The sequence below is a fragment of the Physeter macrocephalus genome, chromosome 10 (genome assembly GCF_002837175.3).
Source record: "Physeter macrocephalus isolate SW-GA chromosome 10, ASM283717v5, whole genome shotgun sequence".
Lineage (NCBI taxonomy): Eukaryota > Metazoa > Chordata > Mammalia > Artiodactyla > Physeteridae > Physeter > Physeter macrocephalus.
The window spans coordinates 62,628,857-62,650,860 of record NC_041223.1 but is presented as its reverse complement, the minus strand read 5'-3'; the positions used below and the strand labels follow the sequence as shown (position 1 = coordinate 62,650,860).

General features: G+C 38.7%; 1 protein-coding gene across 7 annotated transcripts in view; it reads left to right on the top strand.

The window, feature by feature from the left end:
• KLHL32 (kelch like family member 32) overlaps nt 1-22,004 on the top strand; it is a 233,856-nt gene that overhangs the window by 70,092 nt on the left and 141,760 nt on the right. Inside the window, exon 1 of one of the 7 annotated variants that reach the window (XM_028494638.2) lies at nt 7,687-7,735. The exons of the other annotated variants lie outside the window; for them this stretch is intronic. The gene's annotated coding sequence lies outside the window, so the exon portion shown is untranslated. Of the gene's footprint in view, nt 1-7,686; nt 7,736-22,004 lie in introns of those variants that run through there. 7 annotated transcript variants of the gene reach the window in all.

The following is a 22,004-nucleotide window of genomic DNA, read 5'->3' as shown; positions in this document are numbered from 1 at the left end:
AATGTTGATTCATCAGTTTTGCCACACTGGTGAGGTATGTTGATGGGAAGGGGTTACGTGGAATTCTTTGTACTTTCTCCTGAGTTTTGCTGTGAAGCTGAAACTGGTCTAAAAAATAAAATTATTAATTTTTTAATGAAAGAAGAAATACTACAGGTACCTTACTGCTTTCTCATAATTGTTTTATTGTTTTCTGGAAAGATGACCTTCCGATTTTTTGTTTTGTTTCTTTTTTTTTTTTGCATTGAGTGAGCAATTAGATTGTGAAAATGAAACCTACCCCTTAGGGGAATAGTCAGCTTTAATATATAATAAGTCATGATTCTAAGAATAGCAGGAATGGATACGTTAAGATGGTGAGCAGGGCTTCCCTGGTGGCGCAGTGGTTGAGAATCCGCCTGCTGATGCAGGGAACACGGGTTCGTGCCCCAGTCCGGGAAGATCCCACATGCTGCGGAGCGGCTGGTCCCGTGAGCCATGGCCGCTGAGCCTGCGTGTCCGGATCCTGTGCTCCGCAACGGGAGAGGCCACAACAGTGAGAGGCCCGTGTACCGCAAAAAAAAAAAAAAAAAAGGTCGTTAGCAGCACTCTGGACATGATTTGACTTGTTCTTGCATTAAAGGGCGTTGCCATTCCTCTGCACAGTGTCCTGAGCACCTGTGTACGCAGGACATTGTACTGACTGTTGCAAGAGAGTGATGCAAATTCCAGTCTGAGTTCGACTTGGAAGGCAGAAGACTGATGCTCCAGCTCAAAGACAGGCAGCAAGAAAGAATTCTTTCTGACTCAGCCTTTTATTCTATTCAGGCCTTCAACTGATTGGATGAGGCCCACCCTCACTGGGGAGGGCCATCTGCTTTATTCAGTCTGCCAATTCAAATGTTAATCTCTCCTGAAATGGAACCCTCCTATACTGTTGGTGGGAATGTAAATTGATACAGCCACTATGGAAAACAGTATGGAGGGTCCTTAAAATACTAAAAAAAAACCTACCATATGACCCAACAATCCCACTCCTGGGCATATACCCAGAGTAAACCATAATTCAGAAAAACACATGCACCCCAATGTTCACACAGCACTATTTACAGTAGACAGGACATGGAAGCAATGTAAATGTCCATCAGCAGAGGAATGGATAAAGAAGATGTGGTACATAGGAAAAATACTCTTTGACATAAACCACAGCAAGATCTTTTTTGACCCACCTCCTAGAGTAATGAAAATAAAAACAAAAACAAATGGGACCTAATTAAACTTAAAGGCTTTTGCACAGCAAAGGAAACCATAGACAAGACGAAAAGACAACCTTCAGAATGGGAGAAAATATTTCCAAATGAAACAATGGACAAAGGATTAATCTCCCAAATATACAAACAGCTCATGCAGCTCAATATCAAAAAAACAAACAATCCAATTAAAAAATGGGCAGAAGACCTAAATAGACATTTCACCAAAGAAGACATACAGGTGGCCAAGAGGCACATGAAAAGATGCAAATCAAAACTACAATGAGGTATCACCTCACACTGGTCAGAATGGCCATTATCAAAAAATCTAGAAACAGTAAATGCTGGAAAGGGTGTGGTGAAAAGGGAACCCTCCTGCACTGCTGGTGGGAATGTAAATTGATACAGCCACTATGGAGAACAGTATGGAGGTTCCTTAAAAAACTAAAAATAGAATTACCATATGACCCAGCAATCCCACTACTGGGCATATACCCTGAGAAAACCACAATTCAAAAAGAGACATGTAGCACAATGTTCACTGCAGCACTATTTACAATAGCCAGGACATGGAAGCAACCTAACTGTCCATTGACAGATGAATGGATAAAGAAGATGTGGCACATATATACAATGGAATATTACTCAGCCATAAAAAGAAACAAATTGAGTTATTTGTAGTGAGGTGGATGGACCTAGAGTCTGTCATACAGCGTGAAGTAAGTCAGAAAGAGAAAAACAAATACCGTATGCTAACACATATATGTGGAATCTAAAAATAAATAAATAAATGTTACTGATGAACCTAGAGGCAGGGCAGGAATAAAGACGTAGACATAGAGAATGGACTTGAGGACACGGGGAGGGGGAAGGGGAAGCTGGGGCAAAGTGAGTGTAGCATGGACATATATATACTACCAAAAGTAAAATAGATAGCTGGGAAGCAGCTGCATAGCACAGGGAGATCAGCTCAGTGCTTTGTGACCACCTAGGGGGGTGGGATAGGGAGGGTGGGAGGGAAGCTCAAGAGGGAGGGGATATGGGGACATGTGTATGCATATGGTTGATTCACTTTGTTGTACAACAGAAACTAACACAGTATTGTGAAGCAATTATACTCCAATAAAGAGCTATAAAAAAGAAAGAAAATATTCCAACATGTCATATCTGTTTAATTGTATGTATAAACCTATGTATGCAATTGATTCATAAACAAACACATACTTGCTTTAAAAAAAAAAGATGTGGTACGTATATACAATGGAATATTCTCAGCCAGAAAAAGGAATGAAATTGGGTCATTTGTAGAGACATGGATGGACCTAGAGAGTGTCATACAGAGTGAAGTAAGTCAGAAGGAGAAAAGCAAATATTGTATAATAATGCACCTATGTGGAATCTAGAAAAATGGTATAGATGATCTTATTTGTGAAGCAGGAATAGGGACACAGACGTAGAGAAACAAAAGTATGGATACCAAGGGGGAAAGGGGTGGGGTGGGAGGAATTGGGAGACTGGGATTGACACGTGTACATTACTGATACTATGTATAAAATAGACAACTGATGGGAACACACTGTATAGCACGGGGAACTCTACCTAATGCACTGTGGTGACCTAAATGGGTGGGAAGTCCGAAAGGGAGGGGATATCTGTATATGTATGGCTGATTCATTTTGTTGGGCAGTGGAGGCTAACACAACATCGTAAAGCAACCATACTCCAATAAAAATTAATTAAAAAAAATGTTAATCTCTCCCGAAACATCTTCACCACACTCCCATTAATAATGCTTTACCAGATACCTGGGAACCCTGTGACCCAGTCAGGTTGACACTTAAAATTAACCGTCACAGACACTGTCTCTGTCCTCAAAGAACTTACAATTCTTAGAAAAGGTAAAACATACACACATAATTATAATTCAAGGAAGAATAAGACAGGAGCGTGTAATCTGAATCTCTCCCTTTTAGGGAGTCAGGTTTCTATACAGGTTCTATACAGGCTTCCTCTGATACTGTGTCTCACGTGGCAGTCTGGCAGTCCTCTTTTGTAATTTCCTGCCTCCTAACTTTCTAGTCCCTTCTCCAATACCCTACCACTCTGTACAAATTTAACTTATTTATTTGCTCTCATTCATTAATTCATTTCTTTAATCATTCATTCATTCAACAGTTATATATTAACTACCCACTAAGTGCCAGACATTGTTCTAGATTGTGAAGATGCAATAATATAGAAAAGAGACAAAATTCTTGCTCTTAGGACACTTCCGTTCTAGTTGGCCAAGAATGACTGTAAACAAATAGGTCAGTATGGAGTTTGTCTACTGCGGGTAAAGGCTGTGGAGGACAACATCAGGGTAAGGTAGGCAGTGCTGGTCCTAGTGGTGGTGAGAATTGCCTCTTTTAAATAGGGTGGTCTGGGAAGGCCCACTTATCAGTGAAGGAGCAGGCTGTGTACTGCTTGTCAAGGAGCATCCCGGGCAGAGAGAACGGCGAAGACCAAGCCCTTGGGTGCGAGGCACTAGCAGTGTTTGTAGGCAGAAGGAGGACAGGGCCTGGAGAGGAGTGAGCCCGGCGGGCAAGTAGCAGCACGCGAGGCCAGGTCACGTGTGACCGCCTTGCAAGCTGTTGTTAGGGTTTTGTTTTTTTGTTTTTTGTTTTTTTCCAGAGTAATCTATTTTATTTATTTATTTATTTATTTTTAACATCTTTATTGGAGTATAATTGCTTTACAATGGTGTGTTAGTTTCTGCTTTACAACAAAGTGAATCAGCTATACATATACATATGTTCCCATATCTCTTCCCTCTTGCGTCTCCCTCCCTCCCACCCTCCGTATCCAGGGTTTTGGTTTTTACTTCAGTGAGGCGGGCAGTGCTGAGACAATTTTGACAGAGACGTAACATCCCCTGACCTGTGTTTTGAAAAGGTAACTCTCCAGTTTCTGTCAGGAGATGAGAGTGGCTGCAAGGATTCTAAAAGGGGGCTTTTAGAATAAGACAGGAGCAAGGCGGTGGATTACACTGGGGTAGTGGGGCTGGAGGTGCTGTGGACTCTTGGATGCATTTTGAAGGAAGCAAGAGCCCAGGGAATCTGATGGGGAACTGGTCTTAGAGTATGAGACAAAGAGAAGTGGTGAAGGCTGATTCCAAGGCATTTGCCTAAGGCACTGGAGAGGTGAGGTTGTCTTTACTATGATTAGGAAGGTTGTGGAAAGACTAGTTTTGCAGTTGTTAGGTTATGTTCACAACAAAGTGTAGGCTTTATCATGTGTTATCTAGTAGTTGTGCACATATGGTCTCCCCCACCAGGTGGAGGCTTTCCTGAGGGGAAGGTTTCGGTTGTTGGTATAGGACCTCTGCCTAGCACAGTGCCTCACACATGGTTTGTGCTCACTGAACACTTGAGGGATGAATATATGGACTTTGCTGCAGGTAGATTACAGATTAAGTGCATTCTGGAGTCTGGTAGTGAAGACATGTAGAGTTGTGTTTTTACAGTGGCGGTGGCTTTTGTACAGATTTGCCATCAGTGGTCCTATTGGCTAGAAGTAGGGTATTATCTTGGTAATGAAATCATACAAAGATCTTCAGTCTCTGTGGAACTGAAACATCCAGCAAATGGTATTTTTATGTACACAACGTTGTGCCACACCAAGAGCTGGTCTGAAAACACCAGCTGGGAGCCTCCTCTAGCCTGATGGGGGCCAAGCATGCATACTTCAACAGCAAACAATACAGTGAGGACAATAATAATAGTAATAGTCATAATATTTACCAAACCACTCTCATTTGATTCTTAAAATAGCTGTTTAGGTAGGTGTTTTTATTCCTGGCTAAAGCACCATGCTCACTACAGGAGCTGACTGCATAGCTTTATATATTTGGGTGTTAGCTATCTGGGGGAAGAAATTGAATTTTTTTCAGCTTCCTGTGTTATCTAGCAAAGTGCTTTGAGCATAATAACACAGTGCATGTTTTTGCAGAATAAATGAGTGAATAAATAAATAATTTTGAAGGATGGAGAAAACATTGGTCTGTAGTTATCTGGGAGACTTCTTGGAATAGGAGGACCTTACTGACACGATGAAGTCCCAGGAGTGCTTTCCAGGCTGGAGAAGCATTAAGGTAGTCCTGGAGGTGGAGGGCAAGCAGAAGAAATCATGATAGCTTGTCTTGTTTTGTGGCAACCATTGTACCAATGAGTTAGTCTCGTTTGATTGTGACATCAACGAGATGTGATAGCTATTCCCACTTACCTAGAAGAAAATTAAGACTGAAAAGGTTGGAGAAGTGTCCCAGAGTCCCCCGGTTATTAAGTTGTAGAGCAGGATGCAGAGCCAAGGCTGGCACTTCCGAAGCCCGTGTTTTATCATGTTGCTTATACCATGTGGCATATGGCACCCTGTCCCCTTCCCTCCACTGGCAGATCGGAGGAGGGCCCTGCCACGAGCTCCATTTCCGTCAGTTCCCCAGAAAGCACACCAGGGCTCAGGGAGCCAGCTGCCTGAACTCCTTGAGGCTGGTGTGCTCTCAATTCCTTGACACGACTCTGGGGTATCCCTGGTTGCCTATAGTAATTACACTTTTTAAGGTTTCACATAAAAAACTTAATTTGAAAAAGATAAGTTGTACAGCTTAAGAGCAAGAAAGAGAATATATTTTGTACTTCAATAAGGAACTCACATTTTTATAAGAGAATTAATTATAGAGGCAGTATAGTTTTAGACTGAGACCAATCTGGTTTATAACAGCTTTCTTCCAATATTTTCTGGCTGTGTATGTCTTTGGGCAAGTGGCTTTATCTCTAAATTTCATTTTCTCCTCCAAGTGTAAAAGTAGCTAAATTGTCACTTACTTCATGGGGCTGATGTGGAAGTTAAATGAGATAATAAATGTCAGGTGCAAACCAAAGGTCTGAAACATACCAGATGCTAAATTGGTGGTTTACTGGTTTTAGCGGTGGTTTTTATTTTCCAAGCAGAAGAGAGCAGAGTTTTGGTTTTTAAACCAAAATTCTGTTAGGAAGCAGCCTTGTTTTAAGGCTACTCAAGAAAGATAATTTTTGCCAATTTTGTCTGTTTCTTTGATTTTAATGTTTCTTTTATTTTGAAATTCTTTTTGCCAAGGCAATACTTTTGAGATACAAATCTTTAATCTTTTGAAATGCTCTAAGCTCTCCAGGCACCCCAGATTTTCTTCACTGTTACTTCTTTAGGATTTACCGGCCATGTAGTTGTTTTTGCTTTAATTTAAAATCCAGGATTATTGTAAACATAATTTTAAATGTTTGGAAAGTTGTTCATGGGATTAAAAACAATGCAAGTGAGGTGTTCCTTTGCTTTATTTCTATGAAAGGGGAATTTGTGTGTGTGTTTTGTTGTTGGAGTGTGTTTACTGTTTTGAACTTTGTTTTCCACTTTGAATTCCCTGTTTGATAGAAGTGGGATGAGATCTCGCTGGATAGTAGAAAAGAAGGCTGTGTATATTTCATGCTCACACCTACCCAAAGTACCATATGATTTCATATTTAAGAGCAGTTTTAAAAGTGTGTAAGGGGCTTCTTGACTTTAATCCTAATGGCTTAAAAATGTATGCAGAGATTAGCTTTTGGGGGTAATTTGCATTCCTCATGAAAGAGCATTGATACCAATTCTGGGGACTGAGGGGCATTGTCAGTCAGAGGGCCTCACACACAGGCTACTGTGCCTCCAGCCTGTGAGGACTTCTGTTCAGCCTCATACAGAAAAAGGCAAAATAAACAAACTGAGATGGCCCCAGGAAGCTACTGCCTTTTTTTTACCCCTTGACTTTGGGGTGAAAAAGGATTGGGGACTGTTTTTTTTTTAAGTGAGCATATAGGAAAATATAGGACACCTTAGGTCATGTACCTGGCTCATTGAAGGTTATCAATAAATGAAAAATAGTAGAAGCAATGGTAGCAACCGCAGAACAGGTAGCGAGATAAGGACAGTGATTGCGGAAGCAACTGTGGTCGGTTCTGGTACAGCTGATGGAGCAAAGGAGGATGGTAGAAGAGAGTCAGGACTTGTACATATGTCTGTTCCTCCCTCATCCCCCTCACCCTTGCTGAATACTCAGCCCTAGGCTTTGCACATAATTAGTATAGCAAATATTTTTTGAAACATTTATGGACATCATTCACATGATGTGTGTATAAGTGAAGAAAGTACTACAAAAGTGCTTTATTAAAGAAAAAACATCAGTTAATATCTTGTCTATTATATTTGGTTCTAATATTGAAAGAAATCCAAATGACTTTAAACCTTGCCACCTAGGAAAGGAAATAGCAATTTTTTTTAGATCTAAGAAAACTAACCTAGAAGAATAAAAGATACATTCCTCTATATCTCTTATCTTGTTTTTCTTTTTCTTCTTCTAAGCAGCAAAACAGTCACTAGTTTCACCGAGTCTTTTGGGCAGCAAGTTAGACGTGTGGAGTAGCAAGGTTACTGTTCTTTACTGGAGATTTTCCAACAAGGTAAAACAAATATTTGTGAATGTGTGGAAGTATTTCTGGGCCTTAATTCTTATACCTGGTATATGCTACAGTCCCTTATAACAAGATTCTACTTGTAGTTGGTAAGTGAGAGATTCCCCATGGAGCATTATTATATCAGGGTGTGGGGCAGTGTTGGAGCACAGTGTGTTTATCATATTTGCCATGATTTTATTGCTGGGTTGTTCATCTCTTGTCTAGCCAAGTCCACATTAAATTCCATTAGGTTAGCATTTGAGGTCTTATAATAAAATTTCTGGTTTTTGGAATGGTAGACATGTTCTTCTTTGAACGCTGCAGGAGATGATTGCTGACAATAATATGAACCATATTTTCATATTGTAGCCAAAAGTCAGTTTCAAGAAGCTTTGTGACAAATCACCTAGAAAAAAACAGTGAATTATGTCCTAATAGTTGGAAGGTGACAAGCTTTCTAATAGAGATGACAATTTTAATTACTCATCACAAAATATATGTGTAGTGGGAGCTAATCTCAAAGCTATAGTAAAAAGAAGTGTGTGCTTTTTTATATAATGAATGAAAAATGTCACTTTAAAAAGGCAGTGAAGACTCTTAAATTATAAAAATGTTGAATTCCTTTGCCATAAACTTTAAAAACTCTATATAAATTCTTCTAAAACCCCAACTCACTGAAGTTTTGTTTTTCAGATCAATCTTTTATCTTGAATTAAAATTAAGCATCAAGATCATTGCAAATGAACCCCCTAGTTATTTAAATGTTAAAATAAACTTATTTGAAACTACTTAAGGGAAAAGAATATTAATAGTACAAGGACTGGCCAGGAAATGAATATATTCCTTACTAAGGAAGTAACGATTTTTATTCAAACTGCAAAATCTAAACATTTATCTATTTATGTCATTCATTTAACACCTCTGTTTGTTTACTAGCCTCAGTACTCTGTGTATTCACATTCCTTATCTTCATTTAATCGCCCAATAACTGTCAAATGTAGACATTTACAGCAACTTTACAGACAAGGAAATTGAGCTTGCTCAGTGTTGAATAATTAAAGTTTGAACAACTGCTCCATGTCAGAGTCCAAATTCCAGCCTAGGTCCACGTGCCTCCAAACTCCCTAAATTTTCCATGACACCAAGCTGTGTGGACCTCAGAAAATTTTCTGTTGGTCGCCATTAGATACGAGCATTGTGGTAGGCCCCGAAGATGTCCACATCCTAATCCCTGGAGCCTGGGAATGTTCCCCTGCATGGCAAAGGGACCCTGCCGATGTGATGAAGTTAAGGACCTTGAGGTGAGAGATTATCCTGGATTGTACAACTGGGCCTGCTGTAATCACGAGGGTCCTAAAAGATGGAAGAGGGTGTCAGAAGAGTCAGAGTAGGAGATGTGACAACGGAAGCAAAGGTTGGGGTGATGTGATGGCTGTCTTTGACGAAAGGGGCCACGAGCCAAGGAGTGTCACAGCCTCTAGAAGCTGGACAAGTCAGGGAAACAGATTCTTCCTAGAGCCTCTGGAAGGAACACAGTCCTGCCGACACTTTCATTTTAGCCCGGTGAAACCCATTTTGGACTTCTGACCTCCGGAACTGTAAGATAACAGATGTGTGTTGTAAGTTTGTGGTAATTTATCACAGCAACAGTAGGATACTGATATAAGCATCTTAACAATAGCTAGCTGAAGTGATTTTTCCCTTGATGTTTTTGTGAATTTTCAGATGTGGTTTCGCTTGCTATTATTGCTGTAGCCCTGATCTCATAGACGCTGCCTGATAATGTTGGGAAATGACACAATCATAGGTCTCAGATTTGAAGAACAATTAAACTATATATGGGGACCACTGAATAAGAAGTAATTGTATTCCTTTATCTCAAAGCAAGATAGCAGAAGAGTCAAATGGATTTGACATATTGGTGTAGAAAACTTTGTTATTATAGCTGTGGTTATTATTTTTTACTATTCCTTCCTCAGCACCATAATTCAAAAGGATCCCCTTTTTAATGTTTCAGCTTTGCCTTGTAAATAACAAGAGATCACTGTGCCCTCAGATGGTGTGTGAGCAGTGAGTTTTGTAACCTTAAATAGAAGAAATCCCGTGACTTGTGATTTTGTGAGAAAAGGGTATCCCCTTTCCTTTAAATAAGTGAAGTATAATAAGTGCATTTAAAATACACCTTGTGGGGAATAACGGTCCTGGTACTTTATGAGGAACAGATTTGTGAAATTGTGTGCCGTAGTAGAAGATGCAAATTTCAGTAGTTAGGATATCAGAGCAGTTTGGTATCAGGAAAGCACACTGAGCTAGTGTTAGGTGAATTTGTTTCAGAATCTTCGTTCTCTATTGTTAACTTGCCACACTATCTTAGGAAAATTACTTCACCATTTGTGCCTTAGTTTCTTTGTCTGTAAAATTGGGAAGTACCTGCTTTGTTATCTCATTAAAAAATGTGCTGAGATAATATAAATGTCAGCGATTAGAAAAGAATAAAAATAGCTACACCAATGTTGGGTAGTATTTTTGTTATTAATAAGGAAGTCCCTGATGTGTGCACACACACACATACACATATTCACACACACACACACACACACACACACACACACACACACATACACACAGACACCAAGTCTAGCAATGAAAGACCCAATAAGGCCTTTTGATTCCATGGAAGGATAAAGTAACATTTAGTAAATGGTGTAAGTGTTTATTAAGAAGTTATTCAATCTTTTGATATAAGCGCCACAAAAACCTTCAGTCAGAATTTATGTTAATTTTTCAGTGTGCCCAGAGCTGAAATGTTTATCACCTACTGAGGCAAAGGAAGAAAACAGCAAACTATGGGAATTAAGCCAATTTTGCAACTTTCTGTGACTTATCGAGTTAGATTATTTTCCCTTTTGTCACAATATTTGTCAAAATGGATAAAGGGTTAGTTTATAAGTTTGCTGTCATAAAGTTTAAAAGTGTGAAGAATTAGCATAAGTGCAGTGGTTTCTCACCTGGAGCTTTGTGTACCCCTCAGAGTGCAGATGAGCCCTGGGGATGTGGGGGAAACCTTACTATCAGTGAATTTTTATATCAATTTAATTTCTGCTCTGGGGTTTGTTTTATAATGTGTGTAACAGTTTGGCATATATCTACATAATTTACAAATATATAAATATTAAGGCTCCTGCTCAAACCATGTTTGTACAATCAAAAAGTTTGGAGAACGTAAAAGCTTTTGCACAGCAAAGGAAACTATAAACAAACTGATAAGACAAGCCTCAGAATAAGAGAAGATATTTGCAAATGAAGCAACTGACAAGGAATTAATCTCTAAAATATACAAATAGCTCATGCAGCTCAAAATCAAAGAAACAAACAACCCAATCAAAAAATGGTGAAAGATCTAAATGGACATTTTTCCAAAGAAGACATACAGATGGCCAAAAAGCACATGAAAAGCTGTTCAACGTCACTAATTATTAGAGAAATGCAAATCAAAACTACAATGAGGTATCACCTCACACCAGTCAGAATGGCCATATCATCAAAAAATCTACAAACAATAAATGCTGCAGAGGATGTCGAGAAATGGGAACCCTCCTGCACTGTTGGAATGTAAATTGGTGCAGCCACTATGGAGAACAGTATGGAGGTTCCTTAAAAAACTAAATATAGAGCTACCATTTGATCCAGCAATCCCACTCCTGAGCATATATCCAGAGAAAACCATAATTTGAAAAGATACGTGCACCCCAATGTTCACTGCAGCAGTATCTACAATAGCCAGGACATGGAAGCAACCTAAATGTCCATCAACAGAGGAATGGATAAAGGATGTGTGGTATTATACATATGCACAATGGAATATTACTCAGCCATAAAAAAAGAATGAAATGCTGCCATTTGCAGCAACATGGACAGACCTAGATATTGTCGTACTAAGTGAAGTAAGTCAGATAGAGAACGACAAATATCATATGATATCACTTATATGTGGAACCTAAAAAAGGGTGCAAATGAACTTATCTACAAAACAGAAATAGAGTTACAGATGTAGGAAACAAACTTACGGTTACCAGGGGGTGGGGGAGGGGAGGGACAAATTGGGAGATTGGGATTGACATATACACACGACTATGTATAAAATGGATAACTAATAAGGACCTACTGTATAGCACGGGGAACTCTATTTAATACTCTGTAATGACCTATATGGGAAAATAATCTAAAAAAGAGTGGATATATGTATAACTGATTCATTTTGCTGTACACCTGAAATTAATACAACATTGTAAATCAACTATACTCCAATAAAATTTTTTTTAAAAAGGACAAAAAAAGTTTAGAGAGTACTACAGTAGTGAAACAGAACACAGAATGTAATATTGAACATTCTAGCTTTTTTGTGTACTAACTAGTATTGTAGTGATAAATGTATTCAAGGTTGCAGCTTTTTTAACACTGTCAGAAACTGAAAACCAGGTTAAAGGAAATGATTGGCAATTTAAGTAATTGGCAATTAGGTTGAAAAGTTACTCCACAGCTGAGGGAAGAAACCTCCATTCTGTAGACAGCTAACTCAGTTCCACTTGAAAGCATTATCAGGGCAGAGATTTTTGTCTTTCTTATTCACTGCTAAACCTGCAACACTTCTAACAGAGCATAGCATATAGTAGGCACTCAACTAATAGTTATTGAGTGAGCATATGAATTTTTTGGTATTATGTACCAAGAAGCAACATGCCATTTTGCTTATAGTTGCAGAATAGCCATAGTAGCTATCATAAAAGAACCCAAGGTAGAGTTGTGGGTTTTTTTTTAGTAACTTGATTTATTTTATTTATTTATTTTTGGCTGCGTTGGGTCTTCATTGTGGCGCGCGGGCTTCCTCTAGTTGCGGCAAGTGGAGGCTACTCTTCGTTGCGGTGCGCGGGCTTCTCATTGTGGTGGCTTCTCTTGCTGCGGAGCATGGGCTCTAGGTGCGCAGGCTTCAGTAGTTGTGGCACATGGGCTCAGTAGTTGTGGCTCGCGGGCTCTAGAGCGCAGGCTCAGTAGTTGTGGTGCACAGGCTCAGTTGCTCTGCGGCCTGTGGGGGTCTTCCTGGACCAGGGCTCGAACCCGTGTCCCTGGCATTGACAGGCGGATTCTTAACCACTGCTCCACAAAGGAAGTCCTAGAGTTGTTATTACATGAAAGTTTGACTCATTTTTCTCTCCTTTGTTTGAATAACTGTAAGTGGTGAGTACATCTGTTGGTCCACGGCACTCTCTTTGACTTTCTGCATTTTTTTTTTTCTAATTTGCTGTCTGGATGTTTCTGGATCTCTTTATGCATCTGTCTGTTTTACTTTGTATCACCATTCTCTCTTTTCTTCATTTTCCTTTTATCTTTTTTCACTGATCTTCCCCTTAAAAGTCTCTCCCTAAACAATAAATGCACACTTTGGCTTTATAGTGAGTAGACTTTGAAACACATGTTGATAATTTATCAGTTGGATAAGTGGAACATTTTTAAAGATTTTTCTCAGACAAAACACATGTTAAGTTAACTTTTAATAAAGATGGCTTTTGGATATTATTTTGCAATAGGAAAAATGTCTTTTCACCTTTACTCAGTTGAGTATCTTCACGTAAATGAAACAGTCTTAACACTTAATTCCCATAAAAATACTTACATTCATTTTTTCATCTTGGTACTTTTAATACAGTTAATTTAAACATTACAACTCTTTCATGGTGGTTTGGGAATAGTTAGTTAAATTTTTAGTTAAGAGAAATGTATTCTTTTTAGATCATTATGTTTAGATTATTGTATGTAATACAATTGGCTTTTTTTTAATGGTGAAATCACGTATGTTGCTATAAGCAGTTAACCAAAAAGGAGTTAAAGTTAAATTAAAAGGCAATGGAAACATATAGCAAAATAAACTGTAAACACTGATAAATGTAACCGTCAAGAAGCAAGTAGGTGTGTTTGGGATTTAGGGGATTAACAAGCAAAGCCATGTTGTGTCTAAAAGATTTTACTTGAGCTCAGAGACAGATGGCAAAGCTAATTCCAATGGGAGATTTCTTTATTCCCAGGGTTCTTATCCAAGGTTTAGGCCAACAGAGGGAATGCTCTCATCATTGCGAGAGTAACTGGTATGCTTACCTATATGTAAAGGTGCTGGTAGCATCCCATTCTGGAGAAGGGCTGATGGAACAGATAATGCCAAACACAAAACAGAAGGCTGGGACTCATGCAAGGATTAAGTGGGCAAAAGCATGAAGCATAGAGAAATGAATTGTGCCATGCTAAGGGGCCAGGGTTTTCTGTGTTTGAAGTAGTGATAGACAAACCAAATAATTCAGCAAGGTGTAGAAACCAGAATGTGGCAGAGACAGCCAGCTAATACCCTTTCCTTCTGGAGTTGTTGCTTGGAAGTGTCTACTCAGTCAGGGACTTCATTTTCTAACACCCCTTGCTTCTGGGTGGGACCACGGGACTCGTTCTTGCCAAAAGCATATGGAGAAAAGGTATGAGTTGCTTACAGGGCAAAGTGGTTATGAGCGGGTGTGCCTGCTCCACAGTCACCTTCTCTGTCTAGAAGCCAAATTGAAAGGACTCAGAGGAGAGCAGAGCCCTAAGATAAAAGGACCCTGGGCCCTAAAAAAACACATAAATAGTGGCTTACCTAGGGATACTCACACTGGAATGTGTCATGACTGAGTGAAGCCATGGGAATTTGGGTTTTATCTGTTATAAAACTACCTAATGTCACATTACCTTAATTAATACAGAATTATCAACAGAGTCAACAGATGGATGAAACTATGACAGTGTGGAAAATGGTTATTGATATAATCAGAAAGAGATTTTACATTAATTATAATTAATACCGAATGAAGAAAACTTTTTTCATTGCTACATATGTACAAAGGGAAAAAAGAAACAAAAAATGTGAAAAATTATAGCACAGCATAAGATGGCAGAAGTTTAACCAAATATTTTAGTAATACTTAGTAATAAGAATATATGCGAGCTGTTCAAAGTAATTCATTGAAAGGAACAAACTCAGATTGATTAAAAATATAAATCTAAGTACGTTTTGTTTGTAAAAAACATACCTCAGAAAATTATATTAGATACTAACAAAGTATTTATAATAATATTAATATGGCACAGACTAGAATTCAAGAAGAACAGAATTAGAAAGGACAAAAAGTGATAATTCTGTGCTGACCAAAGTAACAATCCATCAAGAAAGTAACAGTTATGAACCTATATCCACTTAATAAAGCTTCAAAATATATTAAGAAAATTATAGGATCATAAGGATAAATCAACAAATCCTCAGTCATAGTGGGAGATTTTTAATACTCTTCTCTCTGAAACCGACAGATCATGTAGACTAAAAAATAATGAAAATGTAGCTAGAGGATCTGGATACACACGTTCTCAACACATACGGAGTAGTTGTAAAAACTGTAAAGTAGGTCATAAGGAACTCATTACAAGCAGAAATCAGTAACAAAGTTAATGATCTTACCCCCCATGTACTTGCAATTTTTTTCTTAAAAGGCACTCAATAATTCATGAGTTAAAAGGAAAATCAGTGTCAAAATTGCAAAATATTTAAAACTGAATAGAAATTAAAGCATTGTTCTTAACATGAATTTGAAGAAGCACAATTACAGCCTTCTTTGCAGTTTGGGTTCCCTGGGAAGAAGACTTTGGAATCAACACCTGCAGAGGGAGATGGAGAAAGCAGGATTTAGGAGAAGTTGATCTTTGATGCCAACCCAACAGCAGTGTCAGCTGACTCCACAGGGAACTCTGGAGCTAAAATGCCATTCAGTGTTGGGCCAAGGTGGCCAGGACTTTATATTCTTGCACTGATCACTCATTGAATGTGGGCTACCCAGGAAGGGGCAGGACCTTGGACAAGGCACTCTCAGCAGCTGGGCAATCCCTAAAGAGGCTGGCAGCTGAAGTCCGTCTGCCCACGGTTCTCCCAGCAGCTGGGACCACAGATTCTTCATTAAAGAGGGATCTGAGGGCCACATCACAGTGTCCTTTCCAAGCCTTGGTGCGTTTATTTAAAAGTAGGAAAGATCTAGAATGATGAACTATGCTTTCAACTCCAAAAGCTGAAATTATAAAATAAACCCTAATAAAATAGCTGGAAGGAAATAAGGATAAAAGCAAGTATTCATGAAATAGCATACATATATATTTTTATCTCAAATGTTCTTAAACTATTTTTAAAGTATGAGTTATTTAGGTAAACTTCGGCCAACTTTAAGAATTGTAAAAAAGGAAGAGGTGATATATAAAAACTGAAAAATTTTTTTATGTAAAATGAAAAAAGGTGACATTTAGAGATGAAGAAAGGAAAAATGATTATCAAAGAAACCATACAGGGACTTCCCGGGTGGTGCAGTGGTTAAGAATCTGCCTGCCAATGCAGGGGACATGGGTTCGAGCCCCAGTCCCGGAAGATCCCACATGCTGTGGAGCAACTAAGCCTGTGCGCCACAACTACTGAGCCTACGCTCTAGAGCCCGTGAGCCACAACTATTGAGCCCGCATGCCACAACTACTGAAGCCCAGGCGCCTAGAGTCTGTGCTCCGCAGCAAGAGAAGCCACTGCAATGAGAAGCCCACACACTGCAACGAAGAGTAGCTCCTGCTCGCTGCAACTAGAGAAAGCCTGCGTGCAGCAACGAAGACCCAACGCAGCCAAAAATAAATAAATAAATAAATAAATAAATAAATTAATTAATTTTAAAAAAAAAGAAGCCATAGAAACTTTATACCCATAAACACCAGAATGTTGGTGAATATATTTCTAGGAAAATATAATTTTACACAATTGAACCAAAAGAAAAGGGAAAAAATAGAAATTGGGGTAGTAGTCAAAGTAGCTACACACCTCCTCAGAAAGGCAATGGGCCAGATTTTTTACGTGCCAGTACCACCAACTCTTCATGTAACAGCTATTTCCCATAAACTTTTTCTAAAGTCTGGAAGAAAATAGAAAGTCACACACCTAATTTTATAAGGCTAACACAATTCTGTTACCAAAACACAGGGGCAGCAAAAGAAATGAGAACCTAATCTCATTTATAAGCACAGATACAAAAATTGTCAATAAAATATAGCCAAATCCAGTGATCCATTTCCAGTCTTCTTTTTTCTAACTCACAGCATCTCAATTACTTCTTGTTCCTTGAAGCACTTTCTTCACTTGGCTTTTGGGTTTTTCAAGTTTTTATCCCACTTATTGGCTGCTACTTCTCAATTTTCTTTGCTGGTTTTGCCTCATCTCCCCAACTTCTTAAAATTGGAGTGGCCCAGACCCAGTCTTACACTTCTTCTATGCCTACAGCAGCTTTCATGATAATCTCATACTGTCTCATGGCTTTACATATATGTATATATGTACACACACATACACACATATATGTATAATACAAATATATAATATAAAGTGATATATTAGTTAGGGTTCTCCAAAGAAACAGAACCAATAGGATTTTATATATATAAAGAGATTTATTATAAGGAATTGACTTATGTAATTACAGAGGCTGACAAGTCCCAGGATCTATACAGTCAGCAAGCTGGAGACCCAAGATGTAATTTCAGTCTGAAAGTTACAGGCTTGAGACCCAGGAAGAGCCAATGTTTCAGCTTGTGTCCAAAGGCAGGGAAAAGCCAGCATCTCAGTTTGAAGGCAGTCAGGCAGAGAGAATCCTCTCTTATTCAGCGTTTTGTTCTATTCAGACCTTCAACTGATTGTATGAGGCCCACCTGCATTAGGGTGGGCAATCTATTTTACTCTGTCAATTCAAATGTTAATCTCTTGCAGAAACACCTTCACAGAAACACACAGATTAATGTTTGGCAAAATACCTGGGCTCCCTGTGACCCAGATGAAGGGTCTCCCAAATGAAGTTGACGTAAACTTAATCATCACAGATAATGAATTCAAAATTTATATCTCCAGAATGGATCCTCCTCTAAAATCCATAACTTGCATATCCAGCTGCTTGCTCAGCATCTCTTCTTGGATGTTTAAGAGGCATCACAAATCTGTGTCCAAATCAAGCTCCCAATTTCTTCCCACAAACCTGCTTAGTGCACAGTTTTCTCCGTTTCAGTTAACAGTGACTCTATAGTTAGTGCAGGCCCCAAACTGCTGGGTAATTCATGACTCCTTTCTCTTTGCATCCAAACTACCAGCAAGCTCCATGGCTCTACTTTCAAAATATATTCAGACTCCAACCACTTCTGCTCCTGCCACCCTGGTGCAAGCCAGGATCATTTTGGCCTAGAGTTTTGCAGTATCCTCCTACTTTATCTTGTTACTTTAATCCTTGAGCCCTTGGAGTCTATTTCAATACTTCAGCGCCAGTGATCTTATTGAAAGCAAGTTGGATTATATCACTTCTGCTCAGTACCCTCTGATGTTTTCCACTTTCATTCAGAGTAAAAGCCAGTGTCTTTTGGTCTACATGATTCTACCTCATTAGGCCTCCTTCCTATGACTCTTGCCCTTTCTCTCTCCACTCCCATCACACTGGCCTCTTTGCTGTTTCTCAGACATGCCTGGCATGCTGTCACCTCAGGGCCTTTGCACAGCTGTTCCCTCTGCCTGCATTACTCTTCTCCTAGATAGTACATAACTTGCTCCCTTGCCCCTTTCAGATCTTTGCCCAAATATTACTTTCTTAGGAAGTAAGACTTTAACCTTATTTTATTTATTTATTTATTTATTTATTTATTTATTTATTTATTCATTCATTCATTTATTTATTTATTTATTTATTTTGCGGTACTCTGCCCTCTCTCTGTTGTGGCCTCTCCCTTTGCGGAGCACAGGCTCCGGACGTGCAGGCTCAGCGGCCATGGCTCACGGGCCCAGCCGCTCCGCGGCATGTGGGATCTTCCCAGACCGGGGCACGAAGCCGCGTCCCCTGCATCGGCAGGCGGACTCTCAACCACTGCGCCACCAGGGAAGCCCCTTTAACCTTATTTTTAAAGAAGACTATATTTATGTAGTACTTATGTAGCTATAAAATTGTAAAGACAAAAAGCCACCATTTAGTTTTTTTAAACTTTTGGAGTCATAGGTCCAGTCAGCAAAAGCTCTTTCACCTCTGGGATTTGGGCATATTAATTCAGCTGTGACAAGGATACCTGGGTCCACAGGTACAGTTGTAAGTACAAAACTGATCAGTGATACCTGTTTCAACTTTCACAAGTAAAAGTGATTGTCATGAAGACTGAATAATATTTTTGTTATTATCCATACAGATCTTCTGTATAATATAGCTGGTGTGAAGGTGGGGAGTAAAAGGATGGCTCAGAGACACTAGGGCGCTGACTCTGTTTCCTTCTCATACTTGAGAATATGACATTGCTGATGCTGAAGTTGAGTTAAAAACTAGGAGAGTGATGGTTATACCAACTCCCCAACATAGAACTTCTTAGATTCTTAGTGGATATGTACTGCTGGAAAGGAAACTTAAATGCTGAATCCAAAAGACTTGTGGCCCAGCAAGACATCTTGCTGTTTTCTTGGATCCAACTGGCCTAGTCTAACATATGCAGTATCACCTGAAGCCAATAGGGAATTAGGACCCCAGGAAAACTGGACAGCTAGCTACTCAGAAGTTTTAGAGTCCTTGGCTAATTAGTTGGGACTTAATGTGGTAGTGTTTGGGTGCTTCCCTTCAACTTGTAACTCCCAAAATACCAGAATCTGGTTCAGAAGAGGTACCTAAAATGCTGCAATAGATTTTTCTTTTCTTAAGGCAGTTGTGACTTTAAAAACAATCTACAAACACATATAGTTCCAAGGAACCATAGAAATAGACAAAAATTACCCACAGTTGAAAATGTGTTCAGTTTCTCACCTAAGTGATAATCATGTGTTATCTGTGAGTAGATGTTGGCATTCTGCAACCTGTATCTGCTGATTAGTCATTTAGTTAATATCAACCAAGAAGAGGCCTCTTGAACTAGCTTTTAAATTGAGCCAGAAAAAAATAGCATCTTTAACGATGGCCTTGACATTCAGCAAAGCCAGATTAAGCAGTCAATCTGACATTTTATGGACAGTGTGTTACGGAGCCTCACAGCCCAGCCGGTGGATGTTCAATAAGCATTAATTGCCTGGCTGACAATGAACAGCTACACATCTGTCTGTTATAGAAGCTGTAGTTGTTGAATAACTAGGAGAAGGCTGATTTTAGATATACTGTGGGATAGGAGTATGTGTGTGGGGTTTTGTTTTGTTTTTTAAATTAAAATGGATTCATAATTTCCTTTTGAAACTGAACACATTCATTATAAATAGTATTCCCTTTGTCAATTCAAGGTGAAGTACCAGTTAATAGTGGTGGTGATCAAATGTTATTTCCTTTTTAAATAGAAAACTGAGAGCCTCTAAACAATCTTTGTCACATCCCCCCTTAAAATGATTTGCATCAATGCCAGAGAAATCATTAACATTTCAGATTAGGTAACTATTAATTTCATTATTGTGCTGTTAGTGCACTGTGTTCATTATAGTGAATGGAGACTGGTGAACGCTGATCTGCATTCTTTTCCTTTATTTAAACTGGTTCACTTCTACTGAATATAAATACTATGAAGCTAGATAAATTCTTGTAATAATAATAGCTAATTTTTTATCATTTACTCTCTGCAGTCATTGTGCTAAGCTCTTTATATGTATTTAAGTTTGTGTTGAAAGATTTTTTTCGCTTTTTCTGCCATATCTTTTTTATGCTTTAAAAGTTTAAATTATGACTTTTGACTTTTAAATTATGACTTTCATGCTGCTTTATGTAAAATCACAATTTCACTAATGCTTATTTAATCACAGTAATACAGTCAACCTTAGTTTCCTCGGAAAGAACAAGAACACATGTTTGAAAGATAATGAAGCTGATGAAAATTTTAAACCTTTGGAGATTGAGTATTGAGCAAAGACGGATGTTTTATAAAAGAGGGACATAGTAGCTGATCATGTGAATCTGATGAATCATTGTAAAAAATTATTGGAATATATAGATATGCCGTTTCTGTTTATCATTGTTATAAAAAACTGATTCAAAATGAGTTGTCCACTCTGGGATGATCCAGCTGCTTGTTGAATCAATTGCTTTGAATTAGCTCCTCTGATGTTGATGGGTTTTGGGCTTGCATGCCTGGATTCCTGAAGGATTGAATTACCAGTATTCTTCTCATTTAGAGAGATGTGACTCTAAAGTCATATGAGAGATTTTCGTATCAAATCATTCATATCACTTTAAAAATTACATATCTATGCATATATACATTTTCATAGGATTAAAAGAAGTTCTTCATCTATTTACTTTTGAAAGGTATTTCAGCTCTTGTGGATTATTCTTAAACTCTTTTTTTCCCCATTTTGTAAGATGTAGAGAGTTTGCATGTAGACTGCATGGACAAAGCGTCAGATGTGTGTGCAGAAGGAGTGAACGTGAGCATATGGGATGACCTGAACACTTCATATTAAACTGGCCTGTTCTGCCTTGGATCAGGAAGGTTCAAGTGAAGTGGTTGCTTAGCAACTAATGGAGTTAGAGGAAACCATGTGATAGCCGGGCTTCTTGCCCTCCTGTGTGTGAACGCCTAACAGGGGGCGAGTGGCTCCAATGTGTATTGCCTGACTCGCAGCTGTCAAACCAAAGTGATGAATAAAATGAAAGACTGAAAAGAGATGGCACAGCTGGACTGGGTGCCTGTGTTTATAGTCTTACACATCTTATTTTATGTTAGCATGTTGAAGAAAAAAGGGAGAATGTTAAAAATAAAAGAGGAACTGTTGAAATTTGCAGTTCAAATTTTAAGAGCGATCATTAACTTACATTGAGTTTTTAAAGAGTAGAATAATAAGTGGCAGTTGAGGTGTTTTCACACTATTATCGTCAACATTTTTCCAAAAAGTTCTCTATAGAAAAGAGGTAAAGAGTTTTCTATGATGATGTTATGAATATTAGGACAGAAATAGTGTGTTTTAGTGCTTGTACATATGCATACTTTATGATGCAGGGCTGGCACATCTACTGCTTCTCCCTTTTTATACCTATGACAGACACAATAACTAGATCCTGACCATTCTCACTTGACGCTGGATGTGGCCTCCACAGCCCTGCCAATAGCAGACTGGGCAGGCAAGGAACTACCTTGGCATTCTTTTTTTTTTAAATTGAAGTAGTTGATTTACAGTATTATGTTAGTTTCAGGTATACAGCAT